The sequence below is a fragment of the Protopterus annectens genome, chromosome 3.part0 (assembly GCF_019279795.1).
Source record: "Protopterus annectens isolate FY-2018-M chromosome 3.part0, PAN1.0, whole genome shotgun sequence".
NCBI classification, from domain to species: domain Eukaryota; kingdom Metazoa; phylum Chordata; order Ceratodontiformes; family Protopteridae; genus Protopterus; species Protopterus annectens.
This window is the reverse complement of record NC_056731.1, coordinates 1,888,949,732-1,888,968,499: the sequence shown is the minus strand read 5'-3', so window position 1 is coordinate 1,888,968,499 and position 18,768 is coordinate 1,888,949,732. Positions and strand designations below refer to the sequence as shown.

The 18,768-nt window shown below is 40.9% G+C and overlaps 1 protein-coding gene across 5 annotated transcripts in view; it reads right to left on the bottom strand.

Moving 5' to 3' along the window:
- Nucleotides 1-18,768, bottom strand: part of LOC122797160 (cell wall protein DAN4-like) — an 800,950-nt gene that overhangs the window by 476,225 nt on the left and 305,957 nt on the right. The window contains exon 4 of one of the 5 annotated variants that reach the window (XM_044065974.1): nt 16,992-17,171. The exons of the other annotated variants lie outside the window; for them this stretch is intronic. The gene's annotated coding sequence lies outside the window, so the exon portion shown is untranslated. The remainder of the gene's footprint in view (nt 1-16,991; nt 17,172-18,768) is intronic. 5 annotated transcript variants of the gene reach the window in all.

The window sequence follows — 18,768 nt, the reverse complement described above, 5'->3', positions numbered from 1 at the left end:
GACTGCCTTTCCCTCATCAATGGCTTTGGTGACTGTTTGAAAAAGTCAACCAAGTTTAAAAGGCATGATCTGCCTTTGACAAAGCCAAACTGGGTTGGATCCAAAGTCTGCAAATTCCCTATGTCTTTATTTATGAGGTCCATTATGATCCTCTCCATGGCTTTGCAGATAAGGCTTGTCAAGCTAATGGGCGGTAATTTCCAGGGTCGGTGGAGGCACCGCCTTTGTGAAGTGGGACCACAGTTGCAGTCGCCATTCCTGGAGTGCGTATCCAGAGGTAAGACTTTGATTAAACAGCTGTCCTAGCTGTGGGTTTAATTCCTCATTGAGTTCGTGGAGCACACAGCCGGGGACACCATCAGGTCCCATGGATGCTGTGTTTTTGCTTTGGAGAGAGCAGTTCTCACTTGGGCTGGAGATGTTTGGGGGCTGCAATCGTTTGGTATAGATATCTCTCCTTTTGGGGAGGGGAGAAGTTTGCACTGAACCTGTCAGCCAGTATGTTGGCAATGTCTGTAGGATCAGTAATCTTCACATCATTTTGAACTAGTTCTGAGCATATCTGGGAGTTTCCTCCTAGGTTTCTAACATAGCTAAAGAAGGCCTTATGATTGTCTTTTGAGTCTTTAGCTATTTTTCTCTCGAAATTTGCTTTGGATGATTTTATGAGAGCTCTTAGTTTTTACTTATAGTGATCAAGGGTGTCTTACCTTTTAAGGATTTTGCTCTATCTTGTAGTAGCTTCCTCCTTTTGTTGTAGAGTTTGTTTATGGCTGGGGTCCACCAGACTGGGCGCTTGCCTTTGGTACAAAGAGTCTTTGTTTTGCTTGGGATTGCCTTATACATGCAGTCCTGCAGGTGCTGGTAGAAGGCATTTGTAAGTGATTCAGCGGCTTGAGTACTGTTTTCCGCCGGTTCGGGGGCCTTAAAGGAGACCACACTAGTCTTTAAAAGTGTGAAGTCGGCTTTTGAGAAGTTCTTTACTGTGGTCTTTTTTATTTCAGGTGGGGGTGGGATGAGGACCTCCAGCGAGATTAGTTTGTGATCTGATCTCACCAGTGAGGGGTATACTTCCGGTGTTGAACATTGTGCTCCCATGTTCGTGATGATGAGATCAAGTATGTTATCTCCTCTTGTGGGGATGGTGACTAGTTGTTCCATGGCATTTGAGTTTATGAATTCCAGGAACTTTTGGGCTAGGGTGTTTGGGCTTGAGTAGTGTTCCCAGTCTATATTAGGGTAATTGAAGTCACCTAGTATGATGGTGTTTGGTGATACATTTATCCCCTCTAGTGTTTTCAGGAAGGCCATGTGAGGTTCCTGAGTTTGTGAGGGTGGCCTGTAACATGCTACAATTTGCAGAGCAGTCTTGCCTATGGTTAATTGCACCTGGATGGTCTCCGATGCATCATGCGTTGCCACCAGTCTTGAGGTGTGGGTGTCCTTGATGAATATGGATACCCCTCCTCCTTTCTTGGTATTGTCCGGATTTTATATGAGGTAAAACCTGATAGCGCTGGGGTGCTCTCAGGAGCCTTGAACCAGGTTTCTGTCACAGCACAGACATCGATGTTCTCCATACTGAGAAGGTCCTCGAGTGCGTGCATTTTGAGATTTAGACTTCTGGCATTGAGCAGCATTACCCTTAGTTTTTTCCTTTTTGTGTTCTAGGGTGGTAGGTTTAGAATTTGAGCCTTGCCTAAAAAGGCACTATGGGGGTGGCAAGAGCCTTTGCCAATATCCGGAATCCCAGGGGTGACAGGTGCAAGCGGTCCCTTGCGAAGCAGCGTGGCTTGTCCAGCATGTCATCCCAGGCAGACAGATACTGGATCCCCTTTGAATGACACCAGTGTTTAAGCCAATTGTTAAAGCTGATCATCTTATCTCTGTATTGTGGCATCATTCTTGGTGAAGGTAGGATACTGCTCAAGGTCAGGGTCATACCTGCCTGGGCTACATAATCAGAGAGCTCCTCAATGTCTCTTTTCATGTAGTCCAAGGAGGTACGTCTCAGGTCGTTTACACCAGCGTGGACAATGACTGAGTCATATTTGTACCTGCTGTTGAGAGACCCGAGTGCTTGCGTTATGTGGCGGATTCTAGCGCCCGACAGACAGCTTACTGTGACCTTCTCCTTACTCAGTCTGGTGAGCGGGACGTCAGTGTGTCTGACTATGGAGTCACCAATGACTAGTGTGTCTGGCATTGTGTTTGGCCTTAAGGGCTGTGACTGTTTGGCACTCTGACTGTGAGGTCTATGTGTTGCAGGTGTTGTGTTCTGAGGTGGTGGTTGTTTGGGTGTCTGCTTTGGTGGCCTCTGCTGTTTTGGTAGATTTTTGATCAGAGCCTCCGAGTATGTCTTTGTGTGTTTATGTGTATGATTTGAGGTTGTAATGGTACTATGTGAGACTGGGTCTATAGTGTGTGTGGGTAACCTTCTCCTCCTGACTGGTCTTGCCAGTCCTATGTTGAGAGAGCTCAGCCTCCAGTTTGGCCGTATAGTTGCATCTCGCATGTATTTGTGTTTTGTGGGAGGAGGAGAGGGTTGTCTGTGTACATGAGGCAATTGTAACATTGCCTCAATATTCCCAGGTTCACCAGCTGAGCAGGAGAGGACACTAGCAACTGATCCCTCGACATGCTAGAAGGATAGACAAAAACTTTAAAAAGATTCGGGGATGTGGGTGACCGAGAAATGGGGGTTGCCTTTTGGGGTACTATCTATGACAAGAGTGCCGTATCAAGGTAATAAGTACTGTAGGATCAAGTGCTAGGTTTAACAGATAGAGAATAGTCTACTTGGAGTCAAGTAGAGATGATCTTTTAGTTATAGGATACGCTGATTAGATCAGTAGTATAGTTCGAGGACGGTAGTTTTAAGGGAAAATTTGAAGAGTGTAATTTAGGTAGCCCTAATAGTTTAAATCTGCTTAACCGGCGCTGCCCTAGTGTGCAACAGTAGCAGCTCCGCGCTAAATCGCGCAAACGCGCGTTTAGCGTTTTTTATATCAGGGGGCTGAAAGAAGCTAGGAACGAGGCCACAGCGACCAATAAACTACAAGTTACTGGCTGAAACCTCACAAAACTGGACCAACAGGCAGCTCAATGCTTCCCACTCCCACTGGTAAGCAAGGGAACCTCCTTTGTTCCAAATTAGGTAAAGATTCAGTAACAGGAACTGCAAACAAAGCCCAGGGATCAGCAAGCTCTGAAACTGGACTATTCTAGCTTAGTAAGGCGGGAAAACAAGAGAAATTTTTTTTGGTTTTTTAAAAACAAGCAGAAACAGATACAGTAAACACTTATAAATGCTATAAATCGGCTATCACAGCCTACACAAACAATTTGCAACAGTTACAGATTTTAAAAGTAACAAATTGAGAAACAAGTGCAAAAACAGAATAAATGCAGAAAAACAGTAACAATGTATCAGCAAGCAGGCGAAATACAGTTGCTAGATAAATAGAAGTGGAAAGCCACAAAAATTATACTTAAATCAGGTAAAGTCGCTTTTTTAGCTCTCTGAAGCTTGGATTACTCTGCTGGCCACCACGAGGATCTGTGCTGAGTAGGTACAAGCCAAAACGCAGCGTTTAGCGTTTTTATACCAGGGGCTGAAAGAAGCTAGGAACTGGCCCAAAACCACCAATAAACTACAAGTTACTGGCTGAAACCTCACAAAACTGGACCAACAGGCAGCTCAATGCTTCCCACTCCCACTGGTAAGCAAGGGAACCTCCTTTGTTCCAAATTAGGTAAAGATTCAGTAACAGGAACTGCAAACAAAGCCCAGGGATCAGCAAGCTCTGAAACTGGACTATTCTAGCTTAGTAAGGCGGGAAAACAAGAGAAATTTTTTTTTTTTTTTTTTTCAAAAACAAGCAGAAACAGATACAGTAAACACTTATAAATGCTATAAATCGGCTATCACAGCCTACACAAACAATTTGCAACAGTTACAGATTTTAAAAGTAACAAATTGAGAAACAAGTGCAAAAACAGAATAAATGCAGAAAAACAGTAACAATGTATCAGCAAGCAGGCGAAATACAGTTGCTAGATAAATAGAAGTGGAAAGCCACAAAAATTATACTTAAATCAGGTAAAGTCGCTTTTTAGCTCTCTGAAGCTTGGATTACTCTGCTGGCCACCACGAGGATCTGTGCTGAGTAGGTACAAGCCAAAAAACACGCGTTTAGCGTTTTTTATATCAGGGGGCTGAAAGAAGCTAGGAACTGGCCCAAAACGACCAATAAACTACAAGTTACTGGCTGAAACCTCACAAAACTGGACCAACAGGCAGCTCAATGCTTCCCACTCCCACTGGTAAGCAAGGGAACCTCCTTTGTTCCAAATTAGGTAAAGATTCAGTAACAGGAACTGCAAACAAAGCCCAGGGATCAGCAAGCTCTGAAACTGGACTATTCTAGCTTAGTAAGGCGGAAAACAAGAGATATTTTTTTTTTTTTTTTCAGAAAACAAGCAGAAACAGATACAGTAAACACTTATAAATGCTATAAATCGGCTATCACAGCCTACACAAACAATTTGCAACAGTTACAGATTTTAAAAGTAACAAATTGAGAAACAAGTGCAAAAACAGAATAAATGCAGAAAAACAGTAACAATGTATCAGCAAGCAGGCGAAATACAGTTGCTAGATAAATAGAAGTGGAAAGCCACAAAAATTATACTTAAATCAGGTAAAGTCGCTTTTTAGCTCTCTGAAGCTTGGATTACTCTGCTGGCCACCACGAGGATCTGTGCTGAGTAGGTACAAGCCAAAAGCAGCGTTTAGCGTTTTTTATATCAGGGGGCTGAAAGAAGCTAGGAACTGGCCCAAAGCGACCAATAAACTACAAGTTACTGGCTGAAACCTCACAAAACTGGACCAACAGGCAGCTCAATGCTTCCCACTCCCACTGGTAAGCAAGGGAACCTCCTTTGTTCCAAATTAGGTAAAGATTCAGTAACAGGAACTGCAAACAAAGCCCAGGGATCAGCAAGCTCTGAAACTGGACTATTCTAGCTTAGTAAGGCGGGAAAACAAGAGATATTTTTTTTTTTTTTTTTTCAGTAAACAAGCAGAAACAGATACAGTAAACACTTATAAATGCTATAAATCGGCTATCACAGCCTACACAAACAATTTGCAACAGTTACAGATTTTAAAAGTAACAAATTGAGAAACAAGTGCAAAAACAGAATAAATGCAGAAAAACAGTAACAATGTATCAGCAAGCAGGCGAAATACAGTTGCTAGATAAATAGAAGTGGAAAGCCACAAAAATTATACTTAAATCAGGTAAAGTCGCTTTTTAGCTCTCTGAAGCTTGGATTACTCTGCTGGCCACCACGAGGATCTGTGCTGAGTAGGTACAAGCCAAAAAACGCGTTTAGCGTTTTTTATATCAGGGGGCTGAAAGAAGCTAGGAACTGGGCCAAAACGACCAATAAACTACAAGTTACTGGCTGAAACCTCACAAAACTGGACCAACAGGCAGCTCAATGCTTCCCACTCCCACTGGTAAGCAAGGGAACCTCCTTTGTTCCAAATTAGGTAAAGATTCAGTAACAGGAACTGCAAACAAAGCCCAGGGATCAGCAAGCTCTGAAACTGGACTATTCTAGCTTAGTAAGGCGGAAAACAAGAGATTTTTTTTTTTTTTTTTTCAGAAAACAAGCAGAAACAGATACAGTAAACACTTATAAATGCTATAAATCGGCTATCACAGCCTACACAAACAATTTGCAACAGTTACAGATTTTAAAAGTAACAAATTGAGAAACAAGTGCAAAAACAGAATAAATGCAGAAAAACAGTAACAATGTATCAGCAAGCAGGCGAAATACAGTTGCTAGATAAATAGAAGTGGAAAGCCACAAAAATTATACTTAAATCAGGTAAAGTCGCTTTTTAGCTCTCTGAAGCTTGGATTACTCTGCTGGCCACCACGAGGATCTGTGCTGAGTAGGTACAAGCCAAAAAACCCGCGTTTAGCGTTTTTTATATCAGGGGGCTGAAAGAAGCTAGGAACTGGCCCAAAGCGACCAATAAACTACAAGTTACTGGCTGAAACCTCACAAAACTGGACCAACAGGCAGCTCAATGCTTCCCACTCCCACTGGTAAGCAAGGGAACCTCCTTTGTTCCAAATTAGGTAAAGATTCAGTAACAGGAACTGCAAACAAAGCCCAGGGATCAGCAAGCTCTGAAACTGGACTATTCTAGCTTAGTAAGGCGGGAAAACAAGAGATATTTTTTTTTTTTTTTTTCAGAAAACAAGCAGAAACAGATACAGTAAACACTTATAAATGCTATAAATCGGCTATCACAGCCTATACAAACAATTTGCAACAGTTACAGATTTTAAAAGTAACAAATTGAGAAACAAGTGCAAAAACAGAATAAATGCAGAAAAACAGTAACAATGTATCAGCAAGCAGGCGAAATACAGTTGCTAGATAAATAGAAGTGGAAAGCCACAAAATTATACTTAAATCAGGTAAAGTCGCTTTTTTAGCTCTCTGAAGCTTGGATTACTCTGCTGGCCACCACGAGGATCTGTGCTGAGTAGGTACAAGCCACAAACCCCCCGTTTAGCGTTTTTTATATCAGGGGCTGAAAGAAGCTAGGAACTGGCCCAAAGCGACCAATAAACTACAAGTTACTGGCTGAAACCTCACAAAACTGGACCAACAGGCAGCTCAATGCTTCCCACTCCCACTGGTAAGCAAGGGAACCTCCTTTGTTCCAAATTAGGTAAAGATTCAGTAACAGGAACTGCAAACAAAGCCCAGGGATCAGCAAGCTCTGAAACTGGACTATTCTAGCTTAGTAAGGCGGGAAAACAAGAGATATTTTTTTTTTTTTTTTTTTCCAGAAAACAAGCAGAAACAGATACAGTAAACACTTATAAATGCTATAAATCGGCTATCACAGCCTACACAAACAATTTGCAACAGTTACAGATTTTAAAAGTAACAAATTGAGAAACAAGTGCAAAAACAGAATAAATGCAGAAAAACAGTAACAATGTATCAGCAAGCAGGCGAAATACAGTTGCTAGATAAATAGAAGTGGAAAGCCACAAAAATTATACTTAAATCAGGTAAAGTCGCTTTTTTAGCTCTCTGAAGCTTGGATTACTCTGCTGGCCACCACGAGGATCTGTGCTGAGTAGGTACAAGCCAAAAAACGCGCGTTTAGCGTTTTTTATATCAGGGGGCTGAAAGAAGCTAGGAACTGGCCCAAAACGACCAATAAACTACAAGTTACTGGCTGAAACCTCACAAAACTGGACCAACAGGCAGCTCAATGCTTCCCACTCCCACTGGTTTTAACAAGGGAACCTCCTTTGTTCCAAATTAGGTAAAGATTCAGTAACAGGAACTGCAAACAAAGCCCAGGGATCAGCAAGCTCTGAAACTGGACTATTCTAGCTTAGTAAGGCGGGAAAACAAGAGATATTTTTTTTTTTTTTTCAGAAAACAAGCAGAAACAGATACAGTAAACACTTATAAATGCTATAAATCGGCTATCACAGCCTACACAAACAATTTGCAACAGTTACAGATTTTAAAAGTAACAAATTGAGAAACAAGTGCAAAAACAGAATAAATGCAGAAAAACAGTAACAATGTATCAGCAAGCAGGCGAAATACAGTTGCTAGATAAATAGAAGTGGAAAGCCACAAAATTATACTTAAATCAGGTAAAGTCGCTTTTTTAGCTCTCTGAGGCTTGGATTACTCTGCTGGCCACCACGAGGATCTGTGCTGAGTAGGTACAAGCCATAAGCAGCGTTTAGCGTTTTTTATATCAGGGGGCTGAAAGAAGCTAGGAACTGGCCCAAAACGACCAATAAACTACAAGTTACTGGCTGAAACCTCACAAAACTGGACCAACAGGCAGCTCAATGCTTCCCACTCCCACTGGTTTTAACAAGGGAACCTCCTTTGTTCCAAATTAGGTAAAGATTCAGTAACAGGAACTGCAAACAAAGCCCAGGGATCAGCAAGCTCTGAAACTGGACTATTCTAGCTTAGTAAGGCGGGAAAACAAGAGATATTTTTTTTTTTTTTTTTTCAGAAAACAAGCAGAAACAGATACAGTAAACACTTATAAATGCTATAAATCGGCTATCACAGCCTACACAAACAATTTGCAACAGTTACAGATTTTAAAAGTAACAAATTGAGAAACAAGTGCAAAAACAGAATAAATGCAGAAAAACAGTAACAATGTATCAGCAAGCAGGCGAAATACAGTTGCTAGATAAATAGAAGTGGAAAGCCACAAAAATTATACTTAAATCAGGTAAAGTCGCTTTTTTAGCTCTCTGAAGCTTGGATTACTCTGCTGGCCACCACGAGGATCTGTGCTGAGCAGTATTACCCAAAAGACTACCACCACAAAATCGAACACTAAAAACTACACTACAAAGAAAATACTTTTTTGTTTTTATTGGGGGGGGGGGGTGTAAAGGTAGGAATGGGGAAAAATAAAACACCCCAAACAAAGAAAAAAGCTGAGCTTCTGAACTGAAGCGAGGATAAGGCTAAGCAGAAAATACTATGACCAGAGTCGAAAATCTCAGAAATAAAAAGTGCATTTATCTGAAAAAGGTGAAGAACCAAGCACTGAGTCAAAGGCCACATCTGAAGTGTACAAGAAGCAAATGAGATCTGAGGTGTTGCGATGACAGAGGGAGATTATAGGTAAGGGAAATGTCTGAGCCTCGGAACCATATGTCTGAACACTCCCAGTGTCACTTTCATATGGATCCAATAATCCATCAGTTGAGGAGGATGGAAGAGGCAAAATCAGATCTAGTAGGGCCAGAAGCGGCCTTAGGTCAACTGGTGCCCTAGGCAAAAGGGCTCCACGGCGCCCCCACACCACCTGGTGCCCCCATCCTGGTCTACCTACATTAAATAAATACTGGAAAAGCGCCCCTGCTAGTGTGGCACCCTAGGCAGCAGCCTAGTTGGCCTATGCCTAAGGCCGGCTATGAGTGGGGCATATACTGAAGCCTGCATTTTTTCAAAATAGAGAGTTTTCCATAACTTTCTACCTAGGTAGCAGTTTTCAGCTTTCTTGCCTTACTCTTGCCACGTCACTCATTTAAACACTGTATTACTACTACTTGGACTCACACTCATGTGTGTGTACATACAGATGCATTAAGTACAAGATTTCCATCTCCTCCTATCTCTATTCCTATGCCCACTCTGTCTGGCAGAGCATGTGTGCATGCGTGCATGCACACACAGACACCCTTTCTCTCTCCCTCACTCCATACATCTCAGCTTTGCATCTTCACTGACAAACAGGGCAGGTCAGATGCATCTTGTATCTAAGAAATGTAAAATCCTGTTTGCAGTGTTCATATGTAAGTACTAGGCTATCGGCCCTAGGGCCTATACAAGCCTAGCCAAACGAGTTCCCTGGCTTTCGCCACACAAGAAAATTATTTTCCTGTGCCCCTGTCGAGCAGAGCCACAGCAGTGATTACTGGGGTGAATTTCCTATTACCCATCCAATTGTCAAGATTTCTCTTAAAGAGGGCTAATGAGGAGCTTTGCTTGACATGAATGGGCAGCCTATTCCAGAGCAGGGGAAGTCTCTGGGACAGGAATCTATCCCTCCAGCATGTTCTGTTTATTATGGCAACAAGGTTTTGGTCCCTGGAGCGTGTGGCTCGGAGAGATTGGGATTTCTTTAAGTGTAGCATGTCCATCAGATATGGGTTGGACATGGCTTTGTACGTTAGGCAGAAGTCGCCTCGGAGTAAGCGATATGCGATGGCGTAGAGCTTGAGCCTTTTTTATTTTCTTTGTCAGGTGATGATGAGTACTTTGCAACAATGCTATGGTCTTAGATCCAGTCCAGTCTAGTCTGCTTATGTGACAGTGACATCGTTGAAATATTACCTCCAGACTGGATGCTACCACAAAAGCCTTCCCATATGGAGAATGTTTTTTTTTTTTTTTTTTTTAACGCAGAGCTATAACTGGTTTACCAAATTGTAAATCTCTTTTGTGAATAAAATAAACTTATTTTACATATCCAAACCATTTCAGTGGTCGCTATTCAGTAAATCAACCATTTGTCATACAGCTACTTAAAATTTTATTAACTGTCCATGTGAGGATTTTCTTCAATCAGATTATTGGCAAAGTGATGCATATCTGTGGAAATGCTGAGCAAAAGATGAAATGTTTAATTATGTCCTTGTTATTGCAAAATGAAACTTCCTGTAGCACGTAAGTCCTACAATATTATTCTGAAAACAAAACTGATCCTGTCTCAGAGATGCATCACAATGCAAAGCTACTAATGGTAGCAATGTATCACCCACAGAAAACTTTTAGCAGCCTTATATGGAAAAGACAATTTGGGTGGCCACGGTGGTGCAGCGGTTAGCATTGCCACCTCACAGCAAGAGGTTCTCCGGTTCAATTCTCGGCTGGGGTGTCTTCTGTGCGGAGTCTGTATGTCCTCCATGTGGTCGCGTGGGTTTCCTCCCACATCCCAAAGACAAGCAGTAGGTGAACTGGACACTCTAAATTGGCCCTAGGTGTGAGTGTGCACGTGTGTGCCTCCTGTGGAAGGTTGGGCGCCGGGCTGGGATCTCGACACCGTAAAACTCCACTGCCAATCATGAGCGGACAGATGATCCGCTGTGGCAACCCCTAACCGGGAAAAAGCCGAAAGAAGAAGAATATGGAAAAGACAATTTAACGTTTTGGTATTATCAATACGTCATGTTCATATTATTGAAAGAATCTTAGAATTAAATACGTGCTAAGCAATAAAATAATCACGACATTGGATTTGATTTTCAGAAATTTAAGTATCTTCAATTTAAAATGAGATTACCAGAAGTACCCTGAAGAAGGATCCTGTTATAGTTACAGTGAAAACGGTGGTAATAGGTGCTGTTGACAGTTTGGGGGCCTGTGCCTATATTTTCCACATGCGTACATGCACACAGAGTTTCTCATGTTGCTATATTTGACACTATACTAGCTATACTTCATATCAATGACTTACTACCAAGCCTCCGCATGTCTGTATAGAGGAGAATGAAAATGGTCAGATCAGTGTTGTAATGACAGTTATCAGCATATGGAAAGGAGAAAACAACAACTGTATGCCAACAGTACATTTTTATAACATACAGTCATGAAAATCAGTAAATAATATTTAAAGATGGTTGCATTCAATCACTCAAGGGCGGCCACGGTGGTGCAGTGGTTAGCATTGCCGCCTCACAGCAAGAGGTTCTCCGGTTCGATCCCTGGCTGGGGTGCCTTCTGTGCGGAGTCTGCATGTCCTCCCTGTGGTCGCGTGGGTTTCCTCCGGGTGCTCCGGTTTCCTCCCACATCCCAAAGACATGCTGCAGGTGGATTGGACACTCTAAATTGGCCCTAGGTGTGCGTGTGAGTGTGCCTTCTGTGGAAGGTTGGGCGCCGGGCTGGCAACTCGACACCGTAAAACTCCACTGCCATTCAATGTGCGGACAAGGTGATCCGCTGTGGCGACCCCTGACCGGGAAAAAGCCGAAAGAAGAAGAAGAAGGTTGCATTCAATCACTCAAGTCTTATGCTATGACAGTTTACAACAGCCACTAACATGCAACACTGCTGTAATCAAGTGTTATACAATTCGGTCTTACTTTTTCCTGCAGCTTTGCTATATACACATATATGGCTTGTTATTGTGTTACTGCTGTAAGCTGTACATCCTTTAAAATGTTACCATCCTAGATGCACTAGAAAGTACAGCTGTGCATTTTTTTATGCAAACATATTTATTACTGAAATATTTACATAACAATAGTATGTTTATATAGTGATGGAGTTACTCAAAGAAAAAATATATACCTATCCATTTTTTTCATGTGCATACTTCACATACAAGAAACATTGCCCTTCGTTTTACAATTTACAACATCATTGGGTTAAACACCACTATAGCTACTGAGACACCAAATATAACATACTTCATTTAACATTATTTAATTCATTTAATTTATTTTAATGAAATAGTTTTTATTTTCCTGGTTCCTCCAACAGCACAAAATGAATTGAGTGTGCGCTTCTCTAAAAAACATACAAAGTGTAAAAGAATAAATCTCTTTATCAAGAAAGTAATTAAACACTTTACATAGGAATCCATAAATGGTGTGCATATTACATATAAAACACAATAGTGCTGGGAAGCTGTCTACCATTATTTAAAGTAATGATGTTAGCTGTGAAAACCAGACTTGCTTCTTTTTTTTTTCTCCTCAACCTAATTTTTTTTTAATTGTTGCCATTAAAATCACACTTATGTTTTGGTAGGAATAAAACTGAAACTAACGGACATTAGTAGAGCTTTGGCTGACATTCAGGACAGCTGATCTTTGCAAATCTACATTACTGACCACTCAGTGATGAGCACTGAACCTTTGGCCCTTCATTCTGTAGTCCTGAGCTATAAACTATACTTCTTCATGGACTGAATTGCTTTTTGAAGAGCGTATTGCTAAACCCTGTTTCTGAAGTCTTGGCAAATAAAAGCATTAGTCTGTACATTTACAGCAAACCAAAACAGTCACACAGAGGACATTGGAAGTGTACTTGCATAAAAGTTGTGTAAACTTCACAATAACACAAGGTAAATGAATTCTAGAAAGACAAGGGCAAACACCCCTTATATAACCATAACTATGATAACTGTTAATATAAAATTAAAAACTCAAGTTTTATTAGGGGGCAAACAATATACCACATGGTTTCTAATACAGGACCAAGGAAGTCAACTAAACTCCATCGGTCTTGTTAAACAAATTATTTATATATCCACACATCCCTGACCAATGAGAGCAGGCTGTAGTGGTACTCATACACACACCCACACACCCCTTGTGAATTGGTAATATTAGGCAAATTTTAGACCAGTTATCTGGTCAGTATTCTATGAAAAATTACAACAGCTATAGCACAATTTGCCTAAAATTACAACAGCCACAGCATAACTTACCTCAAATGGCACCAGAGACCAACCTCTGTTACATATTGAACAACATGGTTTTAAGGGGATATCACACCTACTGAATATTAAAGCATTCTCTGAAGGGTAACAGCTGCACGTGACTAAGGACAGACAACACATTCTGCATGTCCAAGAGTAATTAATAGAAAGCGCGCTTCACAAGATTCCTGACATAGCATAAGAAGGCCTTGTGATTGTCCCTAGCCTGGGAGGCTATCCCAATGTCGTAACTGGCCTTGTTGGACTTCATTAGGCCACCTAGCTTCTTGTTTAGTTGAGCCAGAGAGCTCTTGTCTCTATTAGAGTTGCTCTTTCTGATTTTGGACATGCTTTCTTCTTTTGTTATATAACCTATTACGGTAAGGATTCCACCAATATGGTTTGTTTTTGGTGTTAGATCTGGGCTTACTTCTGGTAGGTACAACAGCTTCAATGCAGCCATTTACATGTCTGTACAGGGTGTCTGTAAATAATTCTGCATAGGTAGCCTGTGTTTTCAGGGTTTGGCGGAGCTCTGAATTTTGACAAACTGTAAATGAATTGGATGTAGTTTGCTTTAGTACAGTTCCTGTTATGAGTTTAGTTAGGTTTTCCGGGTTGATTTTTATTTCAAGGCAAACAGCTTTGTGGTCTGACTTCAATGAGGAAGTGACAAAGGGGGGTTACAACAGTCTCCCATGCTGGTAAGTACTAGGTCCAATATGTCTGATCGTCCGCTTGGAGAGTGATGTATCTAGTCCAGGGTGTTTGTGTTGATAAAGTCCAGAAAACAGTGTGCTTGTGAGTTAGAGATAATGTACATTTCCTAGTCTACAGAGGAGAAGTCAAAACATGAATAGGCTATTTTGTTGGATGGTGAGCACCACTAGTAGGATCAGATAAAAGATGAGAGCTTCATCGGTCATAGAGGGTGACCTGTACCAGACCGGTACATGGTAGTCTATGGAAACTTAGATGTGGATGAACTCCAGGGTATCATCCTGTTTAATCAACCTAGAGTTGTATTTGTTGCTAATGTAGATTGAGATACCTCCACCTTTAGTCCCTGTCTGTGCTGCTGTTGGTCCAATGTTTGGAGGGCACTGTAGCTTTCCACTTGCAGAGTACTTTGTGTGTCTTTAAACCAAGTCTCAGTAACCGCACAGACATTTTCATTCTCCAGAGTGCACAGAGCTTGCAGGGTGAGGAGTTTTTGTTTAGGCTCCAAGCATTGAGCAGTAACACCTTAAGGTTGCGTTGAGGTTTTTTTTGCTATGTTGGTAGCTTTGTCATTTTGACATTTCCTAAAAAAGGCTGTAAGGGGATGGATATAGTTTTAGCCAATAACCAAAAGCCCAGGGGGGAGGCAGGTGCAGCCCTCCTTCCTTATTTATCTGGGCCATTTTTAATAAAAACCTTCATAAACATTTCATTAAACCAGTGCCATGATAAATTTAGGATATTCCTTGGTGACATCACCATATGAATACCACGAATTACATCTACAGACTTTAATGGATGCAACTCTACTTATGCGTGTTGGTGCACCCATTAAAGTCTATGGATATAGTTCAGGATTTTCCTACGCTGATGTCACACAGAATAAAGTTTACATTTTACCCTCAGCGATGGGCTAGTAGGTGTAGCACTATTTAAAAAAAAATGCTTTCCTCATAGTATGCAGCTGAAAACATTCACCAGTTGAGAGAAGATGTGGATCAGCACTTTTGCTATGATGTACAGTGGTCAGAAGGCAAGCAAATTAATATGACCGATACAGTTTAAGCAAAATAATGCAACAAAACAAAACAGAGGATTACTTGTCAACTCCATTGGGGTCACCCAGTGGTGTCCAACTGTTTTCAGATGTAAAAGTTGGGTATGGTTTCTGAATATCCAAACACAATGATGACTGTAAACTGGGTGGCAAAAGTTCTTCAATTAAGGATACCAAACTCTCCAGGTCTAAAAAAATGACTTGCCTACGCTATTAATGATGTCACCTTTAACATTATGAAATGTACTGTCATTAAACCTGGCAAAAAAAAAACACAAACTACAAAAATGACTTACCTACGCTAACACTAATGATGTCACATTTAACATTATGAAATGTCCTGTCATTAAACCTGGCAAAAAGAACACAAACTACAAAAATGACTTACCTACGCTAACACTAATGATGTCACATTTAACATTATGAAATGTACCGTCATTAAACCTCTCGAAAAGAACACAAACTATGGTTACAAAATAAAAGGTCATATTGCAAAAACACAATCCTTAAAGATCAAGGGGCAATAACTTTTAATGTATATATGTTAGAAAACCATATTTGATCTAATCCTATATATCATGTCTACTTCTGTCAGGAAGAGCACTTTATACCTCAATGATCTGACTCAATACCGAATACTATACTGCATTCTTTAGCCACTGAACAAACTACCTGAAACATCTCAAAAAGTTATGACTCCTTACTAGGAAAGCTTGACCTATTCAGAAAGGCTTTAAGAATGGCCTGTCATAATGCTGCTCTTCTTAACCATTACTAAGAGGTGACCTCTGGTTAGTCTATAAGATAATGTCTGATCAGGTTCAACTTGAATGTCTATGTCTACCCTGCACACTTGGCGGAGCTCACAGCAGTTGGGAAACCTACATACTAAAAATGCCACTAATAGAACAGCATAGGACAAATACCTTATATAATGTATTCCTAAATTATGGAATAAGTTTCTACTTACAGTCAGAAGGCATCACTCAATACCTAGATACACACACATTCACTCACATATACAAAACCTACCACATAAATATATATGCATCTACACACACACACACACACACACACACACACACACACACACACACACACACACACACACACACACACACACACACACAAATATTAACATGGGGTTAAAAGAAACATTCAAGATTCTTTTTATTTCCTTATTTTTTCTCAATCCACTGTCCATAGTACCAGCCTGCTACCTGTCCATGTTGGGTTTACCAGCTTGGCCTTCCTTGGACTTAGTCTGGTATGCTGGGACTGATCATGGAGCTAGGCATCTGGGGGATCAGCACTCCTGAGCATCTGTCTGGGGGGGGGGGGGTCTTTTTATTTTTGCTTATGGTCTAGTTGTTCCCCCTCCCCTTGCAGACCCAGTGGTATGCTTGAGGAGGGGAGCATGCAATGAAGACGTACAACATACTGCGCTTCTGCAGCAGCAGCTCAGACATGTCTCTGCCCTATACCCCCTCTTACGCATGCCTACCTATGCACCACCCACAGTCTCCAGTAGAGATCATTACAAAAAACACCCATTAGGGACACCCACCAACCCCGGGATGGTAACTCCCATCCCTCTCTGCTGCTCCGTGAGTTGCCTGAGCCGCTAATAGAACCAGAGTTGCTTGAGTCACACTCCAGGCTTTATCCCTCTATGCCACTGGAGCAGCTTAATATTCAAGATTCTTGACATCCAGTATGTTGCACGCTTGACAATGTGACGCTCTCATCCAAAAAATAAATAAACATAACTGTTTACTCAGCTGTAGTATTACAACATCCAGCTCAGGGAAGTTGTATGGCTAAAGCCAAGTAATGAGTTTTCATACAGCTGCTAAAAAAGTACAGAAATCACAATAATACTTGCAACTTAGTTACATGTTTTGCACACACATGTGCGGATGTGCACAAATACACAGTAGAGACTGCAGATATTTGAATTTGCATACATAAAGGGATATGTCTTATTTATAATTCACTTTTATATTGTTTTAAAAAGTTATTAAAATTATTCACACACACAAAAAAAAATACAGACTCTGACACAATCACATCAACTAAAATACTGGCAAACCGTATCCGGATTTCCAGATAAGTAGTACATACATTCTTACAGCATTAAGGTAAGCATTATGTTCAGCCCCCTTAACTCCAGGCCACTGTGCTTACCTGCATGTGTGGAAAACTATCTCTAGCTGCATCCATACCCCCCCAATAAAGCCTCGATTTGCTGACATCTGGACTCTCAAACATCATTAGCACTGTAGTGTGGTACCAGCCCATTCTGAGTTTTCCAAGATGAATTTCATTTCCTCTGTTTTCCTTTAAACATACGGCTGCTTTCTGCTGCTAATAAAAAGCCAAGTACAGATAAACACACTTTTTACTGCGCAGTAGCAACTCTGCTGTGACAAACTGCATTTGTGGCTAGCAAACTGCATTCTGGAAAGGTTTCTACATCTTTTTTTATTAACTTATTCCCTGCTGTATCGTTCCTTTTCTAGGTTCACATACTCATTTTCAGTGACTGAAAACAATGCAAATATGGCAACACTTAAAATTTTCTCCTTGGTCTTTCCTAACACCAAGCCATTCCTAGGTGGACTTTTCTGATTAAAAATTCCAACAAAAATAAATTACAACCAAGTTTCACAAACATGCTGCACTGTGTATGTACTTATGTGTAGGGACATTGACATTCACAGTCAAAATTACTGCTTCAAGCTTACAGAGAAATGGCATGTGAAAATTCCTATATGGGTATACCTACACTGATGTAATACTAACAACATGATAAAATATCTAAAAAAAATTGGACAAACTGAACACATCCAAAACAAATGTTTTGTAGGGGCAAATCTCACACCTCCTGCTACTTAAATATATCAACTCCAAGATTACACTACAGTGGAGAAAAGGGCATACTGTATATTCTTCCCCGTTCTAACTTCAATTCTGTTGATATTTTGCTTTTTTGATATTTTTCACTGGATATTTTTAGCATTCGATCAACTTAAGTTGATACATCTGTGTGAGTGCATATACACAGATATGCAAATGATCAATTGTGTATATAAATATGCAAATAATCATATAATGACATACAAATTAAATGAGTCAAATTAGGATACAATGAAATGTAAATGTGTGCAAAAGAAACTTGTGATTCATAGCCATAAATCATAGATGGCATGCAGCAAGTTGCACATCGTTATAAGAGCAAAAAGCACACGAGAAACTATGGAACTACATATGTAGCAAATATGCTTGGAGCAGCAGCAGTGTTTGCTCAACAGCATTTCCCATCCATAAGCACCTTTGTCTTGGAAGTGGACAGGGTGAAATGTTGGCAGACAGCATTTGCCTCCTGTACCACCAGTTAACTGATGAGCAACTGAAGTCTTTTGCATGGACAGATGTATTACATGGACTTTGGTTAACATGTACAGAAAAAGTACAGTTTTGTACCTACCATAAATGTAGATGTTCGAGGATTCCCTTGCTGCAGTCCTGACAATTGGGTATAGTCCGCGTCCCAGTCGGCCCGAATACCAGAGTATAAGGCAGACGTCGGTCATGGCGACTTAGACTGACGGCAGTACGTCAGGGTACTAATGCGCATGACCGACGCCATTTCCTCAGTCTTTTCTTGCCCCAGATGTCAGAAGACCCAAAAAGACAAGTCCCAAAACAACCTGCACCAAAAACATGTACAATATATACAGTAATATATACAAAAAATATAAGCATGTAAACTCACCTACACAACCACCCTGAAAAACAGAGGGGAAGGAGGGAGGTAATTGGACTGCAGCAAGGGAATCCTCGAACATCTACATTTATGGTAGGTACAAAACTGTACTATGTTCTTCGTCTTCCCTTGCAGCATACCTGACATTGGGTAGAATCCCAAAGCCGAGGTAAGGGAGGCTGGCAAAGTATAAAA